This window comes from Schistocerca serialis, chromosome 7, assembly GCF_023864345.2.
Source record: "Schistocerca serialis cubense isolate TAMUIC-IGC-003099 chromosome 7, iqSchSeri2.2, whole genome shotgun sequence".
NCBI lineage: Eukaryota > Metazoa > Arthropoda > Insecta > Orthoptera > Acrididae > Schistocerca > Schistocerca serialis.
This window is the reverse complement of record NC_064644.1, coordinates 506,623,487-506,645,005: the sequence shown is the minus strand read 5'-3', so window position 1 is coordinate 506,645,005 and position 21,519 is coordinate 506,623,487. Positions and strand designations below refer to the sequence as shown.

Below are 21,519 nucleotides of genomic sequence, written 5' to 3'. Positions count from 1 at the left end.
AGACATTTGCAGAACGTTTGCATTTCATTTGGTGGCTTGCAATGCGCTGTCGCCGACTTTTCGGCGCTAGGCCGTATACCTGGACGTCTGCCCCCTGTCTGGCGCCAAGCTAATGTGTTTTGCACAATGACACCACTGCACACGGCAGTCTGGAAATGTCTCCTCATCTTTCCCCAGAAAAAAACGCGCTTTGTCGGCCAACCAACGCTGTGCTTTTACTGCAGTCGTTTAAGTCGGCACCCTGATTCTTTGAACACAGGTAAAGCCTACCATATTTCTTGCCCTAGAGCACGCAAACAAGACCATAAACTGCTGCCCACCATTTCATCACAATGTATGAGGTCAAATCGCCGTGGATCGTATTCCCTACACCGAATCAGAAGTGAGAGTGCCCTGCAATCTCTCACCCTATCAATTTCAACAGAATGGAACTTTTGCGTTAAGCTGGTCTAAGTAGTATTGGAATATCGCAGGCGCAGAAGCGTTACCAAAGGGTATGCACAAAAATCTGAACAATTTTGAATATCTGTTGACTACAAACACTTTTGAGATTCCTTGTCTAGCAAAATTTGGAAATACGCATCGTGTAAATCAATTTTTGAAAAATAGAGACTTGCGCCGATCCCGTCCTTTAACTCCTCAGGGTGAGGCAATGGATAAGTTACAATTATTGTTTGTGTACTCGCAGTGGTTTTAAAGTCAACACAAGGCGAAATGTTCCAGAAGGCTTTGGTAAGATTACTAAGGGAGAAGCCTGTTGATTAGTCGGGATAGGAGCAACAACACCCTTGTACTTCCATGCCTTAAGTTCACTTCCGACTTTGCCTCTAAGTGCAAGAGGGGCAGGACACACCCGGAAAAGCTTAGGACGCGCATTGTCCTTCATTGTCACATGTGCCACAAAATTATTTTCTCTTTCAATTCCTTCAGGAAGTAAATCAGAAGCCTCCTGAATCAATTGAGTAACACTGTCATTTGGACTGAAAGCAGAAACAGAAAGTACATTGTCCTGAATACGAAGACCGAACAAATCAAGTGAATCACAGTCTCGCGAATGCAAGATTGTAAATGTCACTATTCTGATGAGATACTGGACTGTGGCAGGCGAACTACATGTACCATGCAGTGAAATGTCCTGACCGTTGAACGCAGTAAGTTGTGTGCAAGGTTTCGCCAGCTGTAGCAAACCCAGGTGTTCATAAGTGGCACGATTAAGCACTGTAACAGAAGCGCCAGTGTCCAACTGAAGTCACACAAAATGTTAGGCAATGACCAAGTTCAGAAACGGTTTTTTCAACTGTCGTTGCTCAGAACCTGGGCAGGGTCTAGGCACATCCTGAATTCGGTCATTACTAGTACCGGTAGCCTGTTTAGAAAGAAGTACATTCACTGAGTGGAAAGCTGCTCCGCGCTTACGAGAGCAAATGTGGGTAGAGTTCTTTTTCTGTGTTGCAGGCACACAGACTGCACATGACCTGGCTTTCCACAAGCAAAGCAAGACGCGTTCAAAAAAGGACAGTGTTGTCTTTTACGTGTGGAAATGCAGAGGCGACATGATTTCACAGCAGACACACGAGTTGACACTTGTGTATTCTGTCTACGGCGTGGTGACCCAATTGCGTAAGGTGATCGGTCACAAGGCCATACGTAATTGTGACTTCGCGTTACTCTGCAAATAGGAGCTACCACAAAGATTTACACGGTATTACGACACATGTCCCGATGTTCAATAATTTGTAACACTTGTTTCAATCTAGATTCAGAATGTTTAAAGAATTTGTTCACGAATCCTAGTGCGTGGTACATTGTATAAAATAGCAGCATGAATTATTGCATCAGTATATTGCTGTTCACAGCTAAGTTGAAAACGACACTGTCGTGTCAAACAGTGAAGTTCATTGACCCACTGACGGTATGACTGTCCTGGCTTTATCAGCAGTCGAAAGAACTTCTAACGAACTCCAGCAACCTGTACCCGATCCTCATAATACTTAGTGAGGATAGAAACTACACTACTGGCCATTAAAATTGCTACACCAAGAAGAAATTCAGATGATAAACGGGTATTCATTAGACAAATATATTATACTAGAACTGACGTGTGATTACATTTTCACGCAATTAGCATGCATAGATCCAGAGAAATCAGTACCCAGAACAACTACCTCTGGCCGTAATAACGGCCTTGATACGCCTGGGCATAGAGTCAGAGCTTGGATGGCGTGTACAGGTACAGCTGCCCATGCAGCTTCAACACGATACCACAGTCCATCAAGAGTAGTGACTGGCGTATTGTGACGAGCCAGTTGCTCGGCCACCATTGACCAGACGTTTTCAATTAGTGAGAGATCTGGAGAATGTGCTGGCCAGGGCAGCAGTCGAACATTTCCTGTGTCCAGAAAGGCACCTACAGGACCTGCAACATGCGGTCGTGCATTATCCTGCTGAAATGTAGGGTTTCGTAGGGATCGAATCAAGGGTAAGGCCACGGGTCCTAACACATCTGAAATGTAACGTCCACTGTTCAAAGTGCCGTCAATGGGAATAAGAGGTGACCGAGACGTGTAACCAATGGCACCCCATACCATCACGCCGGGTGATGCGCCGTTCACCGCGATGTCGCCAAACACGGATGCGACCATCATGATGCTGTAAACAGAACGTGGGTTCATCCGAAAAAATGACGTTTTAACATTCGTACACCTAGGTTCGTCGTTGAGTACACAATCGCAGGCGCTCCTGTCTGTGATGCAGCGTCAAGGGTAACCGCAGCCACGGTCTCCGAGCTGATGGTCCATGCTGCTGCAAACGTCGTCGAACTGTTCGTGCAGATGGTTGTTGTCTTGCAAACGTCCCCAGCTGTTGACTCAGGGATCGAGACGTGGCTCCACGATCCGTTACAGCCATGCGGATAAGATGCCTGTTATCTCGACTGCTAGTGATACGAGGCCGTTGGGATCCAGCAAGGCGTTCCGTATTACCCTCCTGAACCCACCGATTCCATATTCTACTGACATTCATTGTATCTCGACCAACGCGAGCAGCAATGTCGCGATACGATAAATGGCAATCGCGATAGGCTACAATCTGACCTTTATCAAAGTCGGAAACGTGATGGTACTCATTTGTCCTGCTTACACGAGGCATCACAACAACGTTTCACCAGGCAACGCCGGTCAACTGCTGTTTGTGTATGAGAAATCGGTTGGAAACTTTCCTTATGTCAACACGTTGTAGGTGTCGCCACGGTGCCAACCTTGTGTGAATGCTCTGAAAAGCTAATCATTTGCGTATCACAGCTTCTTCTTCTCGTCGGTTAAATTTCGCGTCTGTAGCACGTCATCTTCGTGGATTAGCAATTATAATGGCCAGTAGTGTAAATCTTCAAAAACTAACAACTCTGATCTACTAGTCAGGAATAGCTTCTGAGCAAGGTAGTAAATTCCTGTGCCGGCTGTTTCACTGTACATTGCAATTCATGTGTAGCACAGTGAGCGCTGAACTGAGCGTACAACTCGTTCCATTCGTCTTGTTGTGCGTTTGAAGCCCAGAGCGGTCGAATCGAATAAGGCGGTACCCTGGATGTGGCTAGCTGGTGTGGCGGAGTTGATGCAGCAGTGGCTTGTGCAGCAATGAGCTGCTGTACTGCCGTCATCACCCTCGACATTTGGTGTGGTTCTGAAACCGAATAAACTGCATTAGATCGCAGCCAGCAGCAGCAGGAGGCGTAGGCGCAGTTGGTGTAGGAGGCGAGTTAGGAGCCTTTTTAATGAGAGGAGCGCTGGAGCAAAATAATTAGGAGCAATGAAAATACAGAAATAGCACGAGCGTTTCGACTAGTCTGCAAAAGAGAACACAATTAGTAGCAATGCTCCTCTGAAAGAAAAAAGAGAAATATTAGTGACGCGCTGTGACGCTGTCGAGTGTGGCCGGTACTTGGACGGGTGACTATCCAGGCCGCCATGCGCTGTTGCCATTTTTCGGGGTGCATTCAGACTCGTGATGCCAATTGAGGAGCTACTCGACCGAATAGTAGCGGCTCCTGTCAAAGAAAACCATCGTAACGACCGGGAGAGCGGTGTGCTGACCACACGTCCCTCCTATCCGCATCCTTAACTGAGGATGACACGGCGGTCGAATGGTCTCGATGGACCACTTGTGGCCTGAAGACGGAGTGCTGTGATGTAGAGGCGAGGAGCGAAGGCAGCATTAGTTCTGTAATCCGCGGCGCCATGTGTTGTGCCTGTGTGCAGTCGATGCTTTAGGACCTCACACGAGCAATGTGTTGCATATTCCTCTGTGCACGTTTCTGTGTTTTTGGATACTTCTCTTTGCGTGTGATTAGTACGATTAGAGCGGCGAAGCTGGTATTATGCGACATACCTAACGTTTACAAGTCTTCACCAACGGCCCAAGCATGGAAGTCTGGAACTTTAACTTTTTCATGATCCCTATGATACGATACACCTAAGAAATACAAGTCAGGTGGAGACGGCGTGACATCCAGAGGGAGAACAGGTGAAGCTGCGATTTTAGCTGACGGTTATCCGCCGGCGAGAAATAGGAACCTTCTTATTCTGCCGGGATTCGCTCATGCGCAGTAGAGGAGGTGTATACTATACACACATGCGTATAACGCAACCTTCCTGCTCGTTAATGTTTTCACCGGTGGTCAGCAGTGGGCAGACGAGATTTCCGTGATCTCTTGAGGACTCTTTTGGCTATCACATGGGAGATTCTACATCTTTTTCAGAGAATAATTTTTTATAAATACAGTACCAAAACGAAAGAAAATTCTCTTTTTTGTATTTCCGTTCATTAAAGCTGTATATCTAATAATAGCTTCTTATCGCAAAGTGGAGAGAAACAATTAAATAAGCGTGCTTATTGAGACGTACAGAAGGGAAATGTTTCTATATGATCCTCTAGATACGCTGTACCATAATGAGGAAGTCTACATATGATCAATTCTGACTGTATATGTTTTACATAAATGTGCATATAATTTTACTTTCGATATGTGTATGTGTCATCTTAATTAGTGAAAGTACCCCACGTGTTTGATTTGATCGCATCTTTTGTATTTCGTCAGCATCCCAGGAAGTATAGTCTTGAGAGAACAGGCTGAGCAGTTGTGCCGACAGCGACCAGTGGGGACTGTAAAAACTTCGTCCGAGGCCTTCGCGATAAAAAGGGCACCTTTAGGTGGAGGGCTAATATACGGCCCTCGCTGAGTGGTCACGCGGTTTGAGGCGCCATGTCACGGATTGTGCGGCCCCTCCCGCCGGGGGTTCGAGTCAGCTCTCGGGCATCGGTGTGTATGTTGCCCGAGGGAAGCCTCGAACCTCCGGCGGGAGGGACCGCGCAATCCGTGTCATGGCGCCTCAAACCGCGCGACCACTCCGCACGGCGACGCCCTGCAGATACTAGTAAAAGCCGCCTGGAGACATCACAGCGGCTGTGTCCCTGTCTGCGCACGTGTCAAAAACGGCCGGCTGGGTAGGAGTTTCAAAAATGTTCAAATGTGTGTGAAATCTTATGGGACTTAACTGCTAACGTCAGCAGTCCCTAAGCTTACACACTGCTTATCCTAAATTATTCTAACGACAAACACACACATCCATGCCCGAGGGAGGACTCGAACCTCCGCCGGGACCAGCCGCACAGGTAGGAGTTTGTGGTCTCGGCGTAGCATCTGTGACTCCTCAAGCGGAGGTCGCGGTTCGAATCCAGTGTGGACTTTGATTTTCACATGTGCTGTTGGCGAGTGCATCCTCAGTTTGTTTCAGATATTATGCGCCAAAAATTAGTGTTCAAATTGTCCAATTGCACTATGGGACTTAACATCTGAGGTCATCAGTCCCCTAGACTTAGAACTACTTGAACCTAACTAAACTGAGAACATAACACACGTCCATGCCCGAGGCAAGATTCGAACCTGCGACCGTAGCAGCTGGCAGTTCCGGAATGAAGCGCCTGAACCGCTCGTCCACAGACGCCGGCTAAAATTAGTGTGTCCTCGCACAGATGGAGGTGAGAGAAGGATGAGGGTCATATTAATCGAAAATAGTCGATATTTGCGTCAAATAGACAGTGTTTATGGTCGCTTTGCCTAATGATAACGTGTCTAACATTTATCTCAAAGTCTGGTGGAATTGAACTCGGTGGAATAGATGTTTCTGAAACAGAAGTTTTTAGAACCTTCTACAAGGAACAAAAAAAAAAAAACACACATCTTATTTCCACGCCATTGTGTTCTAACAAATTATTCACCTGTCGACATACGAACGTACGTAACCATTATTTATGTATGTTGAAAGGAGCAAAGAAAAAAAACAGCATGGACTACAAACCTCCAAGAAGGAGAGGTATCTTGCGAAACAGCGGGTAGTCAGGTAGTAGCTTACTGTAGATGAGTGACTGGCTGTGTGACACGGAATAGGACACTAGTTTATGAAAAAGCTTCTGGCAGAACTGCAAGAAGAATTATTCGTTGTATAATGACTGACAAGTTCACTGTGGGTCGGCGTAACATGGATGATAACGTAACTGGTTGTTGTAGTGAACTATAATCATTTTTAGTTCTTTGCAGGTAAAAGTTAAAAGAATTCACCACTGCTTGAATGTTTCTGCACACAGAACATATACGCTGTTAGTTCTTTGAGTTTTAATTTAAAGAAGAAAACAGTTTTAATGTTTATTATATGCACGCCAACAAAATTTCATATTATTTCTTGTTTTTAAAACTATGTGTAATGTTTCTGCTTAATAACATTTCTTCTCATTTGTGTTATATTTTTTAAAAAAAAGCACTTGGTTACAGAGCGGAATTATTGTACCGCTAACAGCCCACCCACCGCCCAAGAGGCGTTAGGGATATGAAATAACAATAAAGGGAAAAAAATTCCACGCTCGACCCCAAATAGAAAGCAACGCAATTAGCTGGTGACAGCCTATGTGTTCCGTTAATTACGGAATTATCGCCGAGTTCTTTTTGCGTCGCGGTCACTGCTTGCGAACGGATACGTGCGATATTTCGTGCACACTGCCGGCTGCCGGGGAACAACAGTCTCTATAAATAATCATATATTTTACTCATTTACTGAAAATATTAAGTTACCTGATAGTGTAATCCTGGCCAGCCATTACGCCTCCTACCAACTTTAAGTCGGTTCAGAGACCCATGCGCACGTCCATTGTAACCCACGGGACTAGTATAGGTTACCGCAATGCAGCTTAGAAACATCTATCAAATAGGAAATAAAATCATAAAGGTCTGACAATGAACACTCAAATGAACTGTGCTTTAGCTTCACGTGAATATTCTAGCAAGCTCCAGAAAAACGTGTACTTAGCGGTATAATTAAAGACGACAGAGATCTCTGTTGGTGTACAAACATTATCGGTAGTCTCTTGAGAACCAGTGCTTACTGAATAATAGGTACGATAAGAAGCATTACTCCAAAAGATAGGCTGCCATCAATTGAAACATGCTAGTATGCCAGAAGATCGATACACGCAAACGTTGACAACTACCATAGCAAACTACTATCGAAAGACCTCTTCCAAAACCCTAAGAAAATTGTATCTTCAGATGTTCCTTGGAACAAGAAAACTTAGATATGTTGTAATTATTCGACATATCCATTACCAAGAAGATGGCTGATACGGAAGTGAAAACGTGCTGAAAAGCAGCTAAAACTGCTTGAACTGTAAGCCCTAGGACCTTCCATTTACATGTGAACTGACAGAAGTCTCTACCGTTATTTTGGTTTTGAACATAAAGACTTACCTTGAAATTAGGTGATCCGCTCGAAGGCATCAGCATGCATTCCACATGCGTCGATCATAAGAAAATCAAACAACTCGCGTTTTTCACACACAGTGTTCTGAGCCCTGAGAGGTAACCAGGTGGATCCGTTGTTACTGTATTCTCGAAAACTCTTGTGTTCAGTATCAGGCTGTCGCCTGTTAAAAAGATACGTTCGCATCGATGGTTTAGGAATGGTTAGCTTTGAACAAAAAATTTCGCGTATGTTATCTTGAGTGGAGAATCATCTACAGTCACGGAAATAATGTCTGATGTACGCACAGAGATATCATAGACCCATTGGTGTTACTGTTACAACTGTTAATGACAAAGCGAACAGTATTAGTCACCATTTCAGGGAATTCGCATACGATAAGAAATTTTATCTGATATAGTTTGTAATATTATGCCGTGAGATCTTAAAACTCTATCACAGCAGATGGGGGGAAAGAATGTTCGAAATATTGCCTGCCACACAATATGTACTCGGGGGCGCATAGTGATGTTACGTGGGATTTACATATGAAAGTACAGTGCGTCCACCCCCCACCCCCACTTCTCGTAAGATTTGTAGCCAACTTGTTATCCCGCGTCCCGTAGATGTTGCTGTAATCGGTTTCTTGTCCGTCGGTCGCGAGCTTTAAGCCTTGTACACACTAGTGCACAAAGCCGAGCAATTTTTATATCTAGACAACGTCTATAGACAATCGAGCGATTTTTTATCTAGACAACTGAGAGACATATCTTGCCCATAGAGACGCTTTTTCAACAAAATCGCAGAACTTTTGACCCGTGTTCCAAATAGGACACATGAGAAAATTCTTAGACGAAGTTGCCCAACATGTCGTAGTGTGGACGTGTTGGTAGACAGAGCCTCTAGTTATTCTCTTTGCGCCGTGGTAACACGTCGTCGGTTTTTCTATTACTTTTGTTTTTCTTATTGTTAAACATCAATTATCAAGATGTGGCCACCGGAGAAAGTGTTGCACCCAACTGAAGATTTCCACGCGGCGTCGTGTTTGTGGCTAGTTAGTAATTCCGAATATAAAATTCACAACAACAAGAAGTTGGTTATCAAAGAACCGCCGAAACAGATGTTAGGTATGAGTGAGTGATGTTTGAAAAAAAACATACTGTCCTCTACTTACAAAGTCGAAAGTAAATTACTGCCTAAACGAAGCCCCTCCGCAAACATTTGACGTTTCCACCAACGTCTGCTCTTTCGATTTCTTCCACCATCTATTATTGTCACTGCACAAGGAGCGTTCCCAACAACGTGAGCCATATTTAGCAAATGTCGAGGAACAAGGCATTCAAGCGTGTACATGAGGTGAAGTATCTAGACTGGCTACATACATTGCCGAGCTAGATGTGTATAGACAGTTCCTCTACAATGTCTACAGACAAACGCTCGGTTTTGTATGGAAGTGCAGCAAAAAGCGTAAAATGACTTGCTATATATATTGCCGAGCTAGATGTGTACAGACAGTTCCTTTACAATGTCTACAGACAAATGCTCGGTTTTGTATGGAAGTGCACCAAAAAGCGTTAAATAATATGGCAAGAGCATAAGTTTAAATGCTAAGCTTAATGATCATCGTAAAATGTTAGGATTATAATTAATTTTGTTTTATTTGTCCAATCACAAAATTGGTAAAGCGATTTCTAGAGATAGTCTATCGTTTATATTTATAACGAGATTCCCGGTCATTAATCATTAGTTCCCGAGCACCGTAAAAGTCTCAAAATGCTTCACACGATTTTAGAATCCAAGTGAGATCGCACAAATATGTTTTCCGAGGCAGCTTTAACAATTAATTCCATCTTTACGCGTAGTTGCACTTCACACTCTAGTGCGCATGTTTCCACCTCGAAAACAGATCGTAGACTGCCTTGGATTAACACAGCATCGCACAATTACGTCATCCGAGTCACTTTTTCGACGAACTGTTCCGTCTTGACATGAGATCAGATTTTAAATACGGATTCATGTATTGCCTCGTCAGAAACCGATCGTACACAAATGGTGAGCTATCTTAGTACTTTGGTGTCTTTCCTCTCAGGGCGCACTTTTGATTGGTGCATCCTTTCTATCAATAAACACTGACAGTAACTACGATTAGTAATTATCGTTTTCTGATTAGTTGAATGATATTGAAATTATTATTATTAACTAGTTCTCAGTACAAGTATCATCAGAACGGTTGGATCTGCATTTTAACATTTAAATAGTAAATATAAATAATAAAAGATTCGCTACTTGGCGCCCAGAGTTGTAGAGGCAACCACATTGCCTCTCCCTGTTCCAGTACGATAGAGCTCTTGCTCTCCCGTCCGTTCCCACCCTATGTGAACATCTGGCAAGTCGTTATATGAGTCTGCTTTGTGATCCTACCTACTACTAGGGCTGGGCAAACATACTCACTTTCGAACGGGCTCGAGATTTCGCGATACGCCGCAGCGTTTGATACAGTATCGAGCTTGTTCGATCAATCACGTGACATATGACTCGCGCGGCGTGAGTGCGAAGGTTGCGAAAGAAACTACGAACCAGCCGCAACAGTAAGCTATTGCTCAGCACAGATTTCTCAATTTCATGAAACAGTGGAGGGAACAGTTTTAAATCCTACCACTGCACAAACTCTTATTGTGTTTCAACAGTTTGAAAAATACCGAGATCTCATACAGTATGCATGGAGGTATGAACATCGGAGTTTGCACCCGTGCTCACAACAGCTAGACGGGGACGCTGCTACAGATCGTCGCGCCGCTAGATCTTCGTCCACCGGTCGCCGAGGGCCACATAGCTCCGTCTCTTGCCCACATCCGCGATTTCCTGATCGAACTGAGCTACATGACCGAGGACCTACCGGCGACAAGGGCGCCGAGCACGAGAGATTACTACCGCATCTATCAGGCACGACAACCCCAGTAACAACGTCGAACAACAACATCCAACCATCCGCTGGACCAGGGTGTGACGAGCCGTCCAAACCCCTTACCTGCCCACGTACGCTCGTTCCTTGTGGTATGTTGTGGTGAACGGCAAATTAGCCACACACCAGCGCCTCCATTCCATCCATCTCACTGACGACCCTTTGTGTCCCCACTGAGCCGTCGTCGATTCGGACGCGCACCGCCTGACATGTGCTGTGACAGGCAGATGCTGGGATCTTGTACAACGTATGCTGGCGCTTCTGTTGCGACGACAGCAAGAGTCTGTCACGCCTGACGAGCTCCTACACCCAGATACCGTTTCCCACTACCAGGACGAACGCCGTCAGCTGGCTGAAGGGCATCGTTCTGTATTACATTTTGCAAGCCGCGCCTGAAAACGCTCTGGACTTGGGGGTCCATCTGACGACGACTCCTGAGGCGTTCCGCCACCATGCATCCTACCGCACACGACTATCGAATTATTTAGGTGCATTATTCGAGGATCCTCCTGCCCATTGGGGCGGTCCGAGTACCAGAAGGCACACTTGAAAATGATTCACGGCACACGATTGATCCTCAGAGAAAACGGTTTAGACGGAGCCCCTTACACTCATTACGCGAAGGCGACTGGGAAGCTTCTGGTGGCGTTCGTAGGATCCAATTAAAACTTAGAAAAACAAGAATAAAAAGAACAAAAAGAACTGATTGGCTGGCACTAGTCCAAGAGGCAAACCCGTGCAAGATACGTTCCACATGCACCATACAGAGACGTCGGACTGGCTGCCAGATTTAGTATCGTATCTGAACTACTTTCTTCCGTGGAGAAGACAGAGTAGTTACAAGTTATGTATCAATGAAACAAGTCAGTGTGAATAGCACACATGTTGGAAGCTTTCAAAGATTATTACTATTAAAGATTATGCCACTAAATGAATGCAGTTGCTGACTTCGGTAAATATCGCATGAAAATTGCCACCACAATGCGAGTGTGTGGGTTTTATTTTTGTCAAGTTGCGCAATGGATTGATCCAATAAGTACCCTTTGGCTCCTGCAAGAAACTATTTCCACCTCACACTACTACGGAAGTCAGACAGACGCTCCTAATGTACCAAGAAGAACTGCTTGAAAAACATTCGGCAACAAATATCTTCTGGAGTCGTCCGCTGTAAGGAAAAGACACAAAAATATTCTATATATTCTTACGTAAGTAGTGGGATACTTGGGCACAGGAGTATTGCTAGTTAGTGTAAGAAAAACAATAAACGAACGAACAATATTATTTATTACAAAAAAATTCTGAGGAATCAAGTGAAAATTTTTCTTATAAAATAATAATAAATTTCCGGGTTCTTTTTGGAACAGTAGATTGCCTCTTATGGATAGGAATGTTATTATTTTACAAAGTATGGAAAGTTTCTTTTCTCCCTTTTCTTTAAGAATGTTATTTACTTGGTAGAATGGCTGAGAGCTGCGCCTACACAACTTGAATAACTTTTCTAGGTACGGTCAAGGCTGTCGCGTGAGAAATGTAGTGGAGTGTACTGTTAGGGAGGACAGATGGGGCTCGCATACGCTGTAGCGCACAATAGCGTGAACTGCGACCACTGCTGCCTGCGTCGCTCGCTGCTGACAAATAACACAACTATCTCTTTCTATCTGGATTGACCTTCGCCAATCAAACTCTCCCTACGCCTTGATGAAGTCAAGGACTCTTATCCGCCCCTAGTCTAACTATTGGCGTGGTACACCGGTCAGATAACCAGTCCACCGCGATGCCACTCAATAGTCGCTCGCAGGCGTTTAGCTAGTAATCTGTCCGTGTTCACACCGCACAATAAGTGTGGTGGCCAACACAGTGAACAACGCTCAATCGCGAGCGACTCAGTATAGAGTGTCACTCCAATTCACTAACGACAGAGGTGCTCTCCCAGTGAAGTACTGAGGAGAGACTTTGTTCCTCGCTCTTTGCTTACACGTACGAGCGCACTCGCTCTTGTTACGTGTTCCCGCTCCAAGAGCGAGAGCGGAACGGCCCATTTTTCTGGAAAAGTTGCATGGGTATATCATTCGCTGTGTTCCCTCACTCCTCTGACTCTTTGCGTCAGAAATATTCCGCCAATCAGCATTGCTCTTTTAAACGGGAGAATGATGTCTCGTTTAAGTCGACCAATGCGGAAATCTGTAGCATCTCCGTTAGGCGTATACTGTCCTCCTGTGAGAACTCCATAACTACACACTCGGTCCGTGATAAAATGCGTCTTCTGGGCGCTCCCACACAATGTAGCGGAATTTGCTTTTAAGTCGAACACACGGGCAAAAGCTGTCTTCTCTCTGGGCAGTCGCTTCGGCCAAAGTATGTATGTTGTTGACCCAGCCCTCTGAAGGGACTGTCTTCCCAGTGGGCTGGTTTCCTCTTTAGAACGAAAATTCCTGTGGCCATGATGTTGTGTATGCCAGCCTCGACTTTTTAACCTCGGTGAACACTTGTGCAAGTTAGAGGTAGCAAGTAATACATGTGATGCCAGAAGTTGTTCATGTGCTTCGAATTAAGCATCTGGTCATGAATTACTTCCAGAGCAACGTTCGCCGGTGCAGTATGTAATGTTTCAAAGGCTGCTTCTGATGGTCGTTAGCGACCAAGACGGAAACGGGAGAGGCGCGGCGGTGAGTGGCAGTGATGGGTCGCTGGCTGGCGAACCCGAGCGCCGCGGGACGGCCCGGGGACGGCTTGGTAACGACGTGTCGGCCCTGTGGAGGCTTCAGCCCTCAGCCTTTCATGCAGCAATGTTTTCTCCTAAATTTTGTGTGCTTGTCGCTGTATTCTATATTCTCTGAAGTCCCGATGCTATTGGTTTTAAAGGCGCCAACTATATCACTAACTGCGTGTACGGTCCGAATTCCCTGCTGTCACAGCGATCAATCTCCTCCAAGGACTTACCACGAAGTCTTGATACACTCGAGGCAAAATTCTGTACCGCTTGACGTGAATCGTGGTAAACAGATGTGATGTGGCCTTCTCCACCAGACATCACGGCGCCTAGGGTATCAGCAACCAAACTGACAGCCAGCAGCCGCGGGTTGCCCGGACGCACGCACACCGAAGCACTACACAACCGACAGGCAATATTGATGAACGGCCAAATCAGCAACAACAACAACAACACCACTGCAAAGACACCAGGGGCCACCAGGGGCCACTGCCGGCCCACATAATCATAAGGAAGAGGTCGCTGCAGATCCCGGAACTATTTTCATACGTCGAACCACGTAATGGAAAATAGTTCCGAGGTACTCATCCGCCGAAGCGCTATAAAGGCTGGCGCTCGGCCGCACATCGGGAGTTCATCGACCGCCAGCAGACGTGGATAGCTGCCGCCCCGGCAGCCTGGCTAGGATCTTCTCGCTGATCTCTGGATTAGGCTTGGTATATCGGAGAAGTCTCTGGCGGAGACTAGTAGGAACTTATTTCTGTCGTTTTCTATATTATTCTTGTATGCAGTTGTGATTCGAAGACGAATCACTATTTTGTGTTGGTGTTATACTGGGAGAATTTGTTTTGGTTAATTGACCAGTCCAATAGATTGTTTTCGGGCTTTGATCGTTAGTTTCTTCTGCTTACGCAGACATTTCAAGATGTTTCCTGGTGACCTGGAGAATTAAAGTTGAACTAAATAAGCCCTCGGTCACAATTTTTAGTCTTTTTGACCAGGTTTCAACACTTCCACGAGTGCCTTCATAAGAAATTAAATATTTAAAGTGGCCCATAACGTAAGTACAAATTTATGGGAAAAGAGATTTTTTAATATAAAAGTGTAAGTACCGACTAACAGAAAGAGACACATATCACGTATAACATAAATATCAAGCCAGAAAGGCTTTAGTCACAAAAATTTAAAAATAATACATGAAAGGCGAGCCACTTTCGCCTGCTCATACCTATAAAGCCACAGAAAGCAACAGACTGAGCCGCCCGCGTTAGCAAGTGCGGGCAGGTGAACGTTACACCAAGAGTGCCTTGTGGTAGCTGTAAATATGGGTAGGCTACTTAACATTTAAAATATAGACAGTTGAATGTTAAAATGAATAGTATTTAGTACACGATCTCACAGGCAAAGTTTTATTTGACAACAGCAAACTTGGTAACTTTTTTTCTTTCTGTAAAAGCATAGAAATGCAGTTTAAACTGATTAACCGTACAAAAGAAAAAACAGTACTTTCACGACACGTATAAGATAAATATTAAGCGAAAAAGCTTTAGTCACAATTTTAAAGTAGAATATGTGGAAAGCAAGCCACTAAGGGCTGCTTGCGCTTGATTAGCCGAGCGGTCTAGGGCGCTGCAGTCATGGACTGTGCGGCTGGTCCCGTAGGAGGTTCGAGTCCTGCCTCGGGCATGGGTGTGTGTGTTTGTCCTTAGGATAATTTAGGTTAAGTAGTGTGTAAGCATAGGGCATGATGACCTTAGCAGTTAAGTCTCATAAGATTTCACACACATTTGAAAATTTTTGGACACGCTGCTTGCATATGTCGAGCTACAGGTAGCATCAGATTGATGCAGATTTCAAAGCTGGGACATCAACAAATGTCAGCGTGCGAACCATTCAACGAAACATCATCAATGCGGACTTTCGGAGCCAAAGCCTCACACGTGTAACCCCGATGACTACACGAAACAAAGCTTTTCGCCTCGCCTGGGCCGTCAACACCGACAATGGACTGTAGATGTCGGAAAACATGTTGCCTGGCTGGACGAGTTGTTTCAAATTGTATCGATCGGATGAACGTCTACGGTTGTGGAGACAATCTCATGACTCCATGGACCTGCATGTCAGCGGGGACTGTTCATGCTGCTGGAGGCTGTGTAACGATGTGGGACGCGTGCATTTGGAGAGATTTGCGACCACAGATACGTCTAGATACGACTCTGACAGGTGACACGTACGTACGCATTCTATCTGATTACCTGCATCCATCCATGTCCATCGTACATTCCGACGGACTTCATTAGGACAATGCGACACCCTACGCTTCCAGGACTGCTACAGAGTGGCTCCAGGAACACTCTCCTGAGTTTAAATACCTCCGCTGGCCGCCAAACTCTCCAGACATGAACATTACTGAGCATATCTGAGATGTCTTGCAACGTGCTGTTCAGAAGAGATCGCCACCCCGTCGTACTCTTACGGACTTATGGTCAGCCCCGCATGGTTTCAGTTCCCTCCAGCACTACTTCAGACACTAGTCGGGTCCATGCCACGTCGTGATGCGGCACTTCTGCAATCTCGCGGGGGCCCTAAAATGTGTGTGTGAATTCCTAAGGGACCAAACTGCTGAGGTCATCTGTCCCTAGACTTACACACTATTTACACTAACTTATGCTAAGAACAACACACACACACCTATGCCCGAGGGAGCACTCGAACCTCTGGCGGAAGGGGCCCCGCAATCCGTGACATGGCGCCTTAAACCACACGGCCAAACAGCGCGGCGCGCGGCTTGGCTCTTCAGTGTAGATTCGAGCATTTCCTATGGATGGTTGCCAAGAGTCGCTCTATTTGACCTTGGAATTGGAAAGGCCGAAGGTGACTGCTGTATCCATTTGTGGGGCGACAAGTGATAATCCAATGGTCACTGTGTTTAGTTATAATAGGCACTGTGCGTGCTTTAAACGTACCTTCGCCGTTTCCAAGAACAGGAAAATATTTTTGCGATCAGCCAGGAAGCAGTGAAGAACATACTGACCATAATTTCCAGCTTACAGATCCACATCACTCTTTGTGCTCACTGGAAGCTGATGTCCCTACTTGCTACTTAAGTGGCTGGATCAGGAACTATGGTTATATATAAAAGTTTTGAGATTTTTACTGATTGATGTATTCAGTGAAAGTGCACACCCACAAAATATAACTCTTATATTAACAGTTCAGAGGCTACATCTGCGGGAAGTTCCAAGTAAAGTGCCGTATCGCCCTTACTTCTAATCACCAAAAGATAACTACTCGCCTAAAAAGTGTAAAATAATCTCGCTACTTGCCGCACAGTTTTGTCAACGTTACGGACGGCACAGTTACTTACGTGAAATCTAAGCAATCGAGGACGGTGCACACTCCTCGCGAGTTCACTTCTTACTTTTACGGAAAACACTTTTAGTAGCTACCCGGCTCTGACTTCATTCAAGACAGCGCATGCGGGCGTTTGACTGACGCCGACATCTCGGTGCGAAGTGTCTCCTGCAGTTGCCTCTCTGACTGAATTCACACTACTGGCCATTAAAATTGCCACACCACGAAGATGACGTGCTACAGACGCGAAACTTAACCGACAGGAAGGAGATGCTGTGATATGCAAATGATTAGCTTTTCAGAGCATTCACACAAGGTTGGTGCCGGTGGTGACACCTACAACGTGCTCAAATGAGGAAAGTTTCCAACTGATTTCTCATACACAAAAAGCAGTTGGCCGGCGTTGCCTGGTGAAACGTTGTTGTGATGACTCGTGTAAGGAGGACCATCACGTTTCCGTCTTTGATAAAGGTCGGATTGTAGCATATCCACATTGCGGTTTATCGTATCGCGACATTGCTTCTCGCGTTAGTCGAGAGCCAATGACTGTTAGCAGAATATTGAATCGGTGGGTTCAGGTGGGTAGTACGGAACGCCGTGTTGGATCCCAACGGCCTCGTATTACTAGCAGTCGAGATGACAGGCATCTTATCCGCATGACTGTAAAGGATCGTGCAGCCACGTCTCGATTCCTGAGTCAACAGAGGGGGACGTTTGCAAGACAACAACCATATGCACGAACAATTCTACGACGTTTGCAGCAGTATAGACTATCAGCTCGGAGACCACGTCTGCGGTTACCCATGACGCTGCATCACAGACAGGAGCACCTGCGATGGTGTAGTCAACGACGAACCTGGGTGCACGAATGGCAAAACGTAATTTTTTTCGGATTAATCCAGGTTCTGTTTACAGTATCATGACGGTCGCATCCGTGTTTGGCGACATCGCGGTGAACGCACATTGGAAGCGTGTATTCGTCATCACCGTATTGGCGTATCACCCGGAGTGATGGTATGGGGTACCATTGGTTACACGTCTCGGTCACCTATTGTTCGCAATGACGGCACTTTGAACAGTGAACGTTACATTTCAGATGTGTTACGACCCGTGGCTCTACCCTTAATTAGATCCTCGTGAAAACCCTACATTTCAGCTAGATAATGCACGACCGCATGTTGCAGGTCCTGTACGGCCCCTTCTGGATACAGAAAATGTTCGACTGCTGCCCTGGCCAGCACGTTCTCCAGATCTCTCTCCAATTGAAAAGTCTGGTCAATGGTGGCCGTGCAACTGGTTCGTCACAATACACCAGTCACTCCCTTGATGAACTGTGGCATCGTGTTGAAGCTGCATGGGCAGCTGTACCTGGTCACGCCATTCAAGCTCTGTTTGACTCAATGCCCAGGCGTATCAAGGCCGTTATTACGGCCAGAGGTGGTTGTTCTTGGTGCTGATTTCTCAGTATCTATGCACCTAAATTGCGTGAAAATGTAATCACATGTCACTTCTAGTATGCTAGTTGTCCAATGAATACCCGTTTATCGTCTGCATTTCTTCTTGGTATAACAATTTTAATGGCCAGTAGTGTAGTTTGCGACCCCGTACTCACTGGAACGCCTTTGCTTCTATTACCGTATTCTTCTAGCTGCGTCAATTTTCTACGTCAGTTAAACGGAAAGAGTCGGGCGCTGACAGCGAGTGTCTTTGTGATTGGCAGGCAGTGCAGGAGGTGTCCGGCGCCCGCAGCCCAGCGAGTCGCCAGCCCGCGACAGCCGCCGCCGCCGCCAGAGCGAGGGCCTTGACCCTGTGGGATGGCCACCTGTTGAGGGGCGCCAGACAGCCGCAGCCCTCGCCACCTCACAGCCGGCGCCTGCGCCTGCGCGGGGATCCGCCGCCCGCACCTTTTGCTACGTTCCGCAGGTAACCAGCCACTCCCACTGACGGCCGCCCGACACTGGCAGACTGCAAGTAGGCGACTAGATCCTTGTACGTTTACAATATGCATGCCATTTTAGCTTCGACTTCCCTCTGTGTCCTTCAGTTTGGGAATGTAACCCCACAGAATGTGGAACGTAAACTCGTGCAGTCATTAGTTCTCCACGATTGCAGTATAGCCAAAAAGGCACGAGCAGTGAACACTGTAGACCAGTGTTTCTCAAAGTGGGGTGCACCAACCCCTGGGAGTCCTCGGCACCTAGCCAAGAAGTCAACGACGCCTAAAATTTGAAATGTGTTGTAGTAAAATGGAACTCACAGATGTTACGCGACAAGTGTTTCTTCTAGTTACTGAAAAGAAAGCAGTTAGAAATTATTCCTAATTAGTTTATCTGAGTTTATGTGATCGCTCTGAGCTTGTGATTATAGCTTGATACCAGTGCCTACCAATTTTAATTGTATATTACAGTACTGAGGATGGTCACTAAGCGACTGAAAATCGATTTTGCTGACAATAAAACAACAAAATACGGCCAATGCTGATTTTTCTCCCAATTCTATCCACTATTTGGTCGTGGTGCACACAACACGCCATGGAGTCGCCAATCAATAAAATTATTCCTGCGTTTGTAAATTTAAATGTTTTCCTGTTTTACTACATTTTTAGCCCTGAAGTCTGTCAACCGTTATATAGGACTACTTCAAGTGCGAGAAACTCCTTCTGCCTTAGAGCACTTATCCAAAAGCGGTTGTACATTAACGGCACAACTCCTCGGAATTTCGTGGATTTCATCTTCAAGCGGAGGAAAGCTGCCACCACTCCCACCAATTTCAGTTAAAAAAGTAAATGTTGGTCATTCCTATGCTCATAAGCATCATGCCTCTGTAGTGTAACGACGTATAGATTTGTTTAAATGATTTTCATTTGACATATGACCATGTGTAGACTTCGTCACCTACGTCAGTTACAACCCACTTCAAAATTATTTATATTCCTTTTTAAATTGTCTCAGAATGGTTCTTGAACGAAACTGTAAAACGTCATTTGAGTCGTAAGCACAGAATTACGTCACTCGGGCCAATTGGTCTGCGTAAACTTTTTCAATTTTAGATGTCGTTTGTTTCTCCTTAGAAATTATATTGATACACATTATCTGATTTAATCGATATTAGAACCACATTGAATTAAATTTTGAGATTCAAAGTCGCGATGAACGCTGTCAAAATTCAATAATCTTGTCAAATATATTATTAATTCATTCACATAATTCTTCATAAATAAATCCTCGGAACACGTATTTCAACTTTAGTAGCATCCACTACTTTATTATCTTCCTACACACAGACGTGAACCTAAGCCTTGACGAGACAAAACTAACATTTTTCAATAAGACTAAACTTCCTATGATATCATTGTTGTACAAAACATTACAAATTCTCGATTATTTGATTTTTAGAAGCACGACGCAACAACTCGGTTTCAGGATCTTCTGTTGCTCTTTGGCTGTCGACCCGTGACGTATAGTGGCCAGCAATTTTCTCTCTGGTCCCGGCAGCGAAGATGCTGTCTCCGTTCGTTGCGCCGCCCTCTCCGTACATGAAACATAAAAAATAAATACAAAACTTTAGACAATTCACAACCATTACAAATATTACAAAAATACATAAACAAAACTAAATTAAACTTATATTCACCTGCAAACTGGGCTGACACTGGTGGATGGGTGACGCTTCAATTTCGCGTCCCGCTACATACCCCACCACAAGCGCAGTTTGTCAGGTTTTAACCGAAAATAAAACTTTTTCTATATACCCTATTTAACTGTTAATACATTTTGCTCACATTTTACGTAATCTAGAGTCCTTGCTCTTAGATAGATTTAATCCTTTTACTACGACATTGTTGTGACTATTTGTCATTTACTCTTAATTGTGCTATTATGGTAATTCATAACCGATTATAGGGAGCTTACTCCTTTTTCATTCAATAGTTGCTAGTAAATACTAATTTAGTACGTTCTTTAACGCTGTTACATTAGGACAGAGCGTTCAAATTGTGATAGATTAGTTTCAGTTTTATTCATTTACTAGAGTTATTCTTTCCAAAAATGTATATTACTAATAAGTTTCTTACAATAACTAATAGTACTATTTACTTTACGTCGTTTCTTTCCCTAATGCTTTATTTATGCCTGAGGTCAAGAAGAAATCAAGCAAACTTTCTTTAGAATCTCGGCACGGCTTTCTTTACCTTTGGACACTCTGTTGGGTAATGGCAATTTATTTAGGAGAACCAAGCGAGAGAGCCCCGTTTGGTGTGTTCTTTATTAACACTATTACAAATCTCTATTAAAGGCACTCTGCTATGTTCTCGTGAGCCATATAGCTCTGGACGCCCATGGTCCCTAAAATTATTAACCATCCCCTTTGGTTCCTACTATCCGAGTAAATATAAAAATATACAAAATTCCTTCTGACCTAATAACAAAATTTCTTCCATATAAATCCCCTTTTAGTTATCTTTCCCTTTTTGTGGTACCGGTAGATTATTGTAGAACACTTGTTTAAACTTTCTGTTATTTCTTTAAAATAACACGTAACTATCACGAAAAACTTCACATGAATTAACTATGAACGCTCTTCCGTATGTAACATACACTAAATATTAACTTATTTAGGAATGAAGGGTTTCATTTGATCGACACTATATAATCCTTTAATTACACCTGATGAAGGTTCCATAAGAAGTAACGCTTTGGGATGTACAATCT

At 44.7% G+C, this 21,519-nt stretch overlaps 1 protein-coding gene across 1 annotated transcript in view; it reads left to right on the top strand.

Moving 5' to 3' along the window:
* Positions 1–21,519, top strand: part of LOC126412256 (tumor necrosis factor alpha-induced protein 8-like protein) — a 951,546-nt gene that overhangs the window by 335,100 nt on the left and 594,927 nt on the right. Inside the window, exon 2 of the mRNA XM_050081759.1 lies at positions 18,531–18,733. The gene's annotated coding sequence lies outside the window, so the exon portion shown is untranslated. The remainder of the gene's footprint in view (positions 1–18,530; positions 18,734–21,519) is intronic.